The 2,311-nt window shown below is 46.0% G+C and overlaps 1 protein-coding gene across 1 annotated transcript in view; it reads right to left on the bottom strand.

Moving 5' to 3' along the window:
* Positions 1 to 2,009, bottom strand: part of LOC102214586 (phosphatidylinositol 4-kinase beta) — a 16,019-nt gene extending 14,010 nt beyond the window's left edge. The window contains exon 1 of the mRNA XM_005752606.2: positions 1,762 to 2,009. The gene's annotated coding sequence lies outside the window, so the exon portion shown is untranslated. The remainder of the gene's footprint in view (positions 1 to 1,761) is intronic.
* Positions 2,010 to 2,311: the final 302 nt, after the last annotated feature.

Genomic DNA, 2,311 nt, shown 5'->3' on the forward strand with positions numbered 1-2,311 from the left:
ATTTGATGAAAGTGATAAAAATAGAAGCTCTGTCTCTCTTTATTCTGACATTTAACTCATTCAAAAGATATTTCAATATTTATCTAAAACAAAACAAGTTTAAATTGGTGTTTAACAGTAAAAACAGTGTTTGTACTATCTGGTTTCAACTATGAATATACTGCTGTGTATTAAAAATGCTCTTGTTTTTCATAGAAATATAAGAACACACAAAGCATAATGTATAAGAAAGAAGCCTCTAATGTCCATCTACATCAGTACATAACTGAAACCGATGTCGTGCTTTATTTAGCCATGTAGGGTAACAACTGAATATAAGATATAATATAAGACACATGTAAGCTGAGACTCTCTAAAGAAGCAGCATTGTTGTTGTTTGGCTTTTCATTTCGCCATTTGTTCATTCAAAGAACAAGTAACGTAATATTGGTCAAGTGATCAGTTTGACATCAATCTTTCGTGATTCGCCATCATATTTACATTATTTGTACGGTACGAATGATTTGCTTTGGTACCTGCTCAAACTTAAGCTCTCCTCTGTCTGCAGCAAACTGGCAGGCAGCAGCTTCTCTCCCCTCGCTCACAGGCGTCAGTGCTGTGCTCAGTTGCTTAGTACCCGAGCTCGGATCATACCAAAATTAGGGGGCATTTATGCTCAGTCCTAAATTCCCACAGTGTGCGCTATGTGCTTCGAATATTGTGTGTAGTTTTTGTTTTAAACAGTTGTCAGTCAGGCATCCAACTATGAAAAAAATCACACTCCTAAAGACCCCGGGCTTCTGAAAAAACAACCCGGGCTTAGGCCCAGTAAGCCGCCACCACCCCCGCTCCACCAATGGGCAGACCAACCCTTTAAATATCCTGTAACACTGTTCAATATTGGAGGGTAGCCAGTGCCCACCTTGGGGACGCACCTGTACAGGGTACAGCAGGTAGACCAAAGATGCTTTAAATCATTAGTTATTATTACAGACTGGGTCTGTTCACCCTGTCGTGTCACATGCCCCGCCCCTTTCTTTGTATTAATGCAGGGCTTTTCCTTAGTGTGTGAAGCACCTCGAGACAAACTGCTGTGATTTAAACTGAATTGAAAACAGATGTGATTCTGGGCCGCAGCAGAGCGAGGAGTGACCGAACGCGTGGCCCACTGTGTGGGTTGCTGGCTGTGCGGAGCAGCTTGGGACTAAACGGAGCACGTGAAGAGTGAAAGGAGAGCAGAGCTGAAGAGGCGAAGCTGCAGGAATCATGTCAGACGTGTTTGTCAGCCAGCTGTCAGGTTCATTTTCACATGTAGGCGATCAGCTGTTCAGTCTGTCCTACACTCACGCACATTACTTTGTTCTTCTGTTAGATGTGTTGCTGTTCTTATGTGCATTTTTTAATTTCCCTGCATTGATGTGATCTCAGTCACTGATGAACGCCCTGAGGGGTACTGCTACTCGGTACTGTGGCCTGTACTCACAGTACTGCATGTCACGGGTACTTAAATAACACCCTGTTACTGCTGACACGTCACGCACGCTCTCGGCGCACATTAAAGACTCTGTTTGGTTCGGATCGATTAATCGGGCCTCTGATGCAGAACTCAAACTGTGAAGAAGAGGAGGAGGAGAGCCGCTCCCTCCTGATGAAAACAAACCGGAGGAGGCAGCTTAAGCCCGGAGTCTAACCCGGGCCTGCCGAACCTGCTAACAGCTAGCTAACCCGAACAATAACAGAGAGGCCGAGGCGGAAAAACGAACCGAGGTCAGCAGCACCTACCCGGGTACCGAGGCGCTTTCAGCCCCCTTCAAAACTCCGACAATCGAACTTCAGTCCGCTCCGCCCCGGGCTGTCCCGGTACGGTCCGGTTCTTTGATCCGGGTCCCGGTGCCGTGCTTAGTCCAGGATTTTAGGGTCGGTCCATCTGCTCTGGGTTTGTGGCCTGGCTCGGCTCGGCTTGCTTTAAAACTGCGGTGACGCAACATCCGTAAAGACAGAGGCTGTACATAACTGTCGGAGCTTCCGGTGGTCTTTACACAATAAAAGCACTTAGAGGAAAAAATAAAAACCAGCTGAAGACATCCGGGCCACTGACAGTAGGACAACACGGGGGACGGTGTGTTGGGGGGTGGCGCGCATGGATGGTTTGTTTTGGTCAAGGAAACTCGTCGCTTTGCCAACATTAGATGAATTAAGTTATACTTTTATACTTTTCCACTGGATTTAGCAACACGAAACTCAAAATCACTACATTATCATAAGCATCTTTGAGGGGACGACTCGAATCAGAATCAGAATCAGAATGGGGTTTATTGCCAAATGTTGAGCA

This window comes from Pundamilia nyererei, unplaced genomic scaffold (genome assembly GCF_000239375.1).
Source record: "Pundamilia nyererei isolate P.nyererei 1_Seehausen unplaced genomic scaffold, PunNye1.0 scaffold00368, whole genome shotgun sequence".
In the NCBI taxonomy this organism is placed as follows: Eukaryota; Metazoa; Chordata; class Actinopteri; order Cichliformes; family Cichlidae; genus Pundamilia; species Pundamilia nyererei.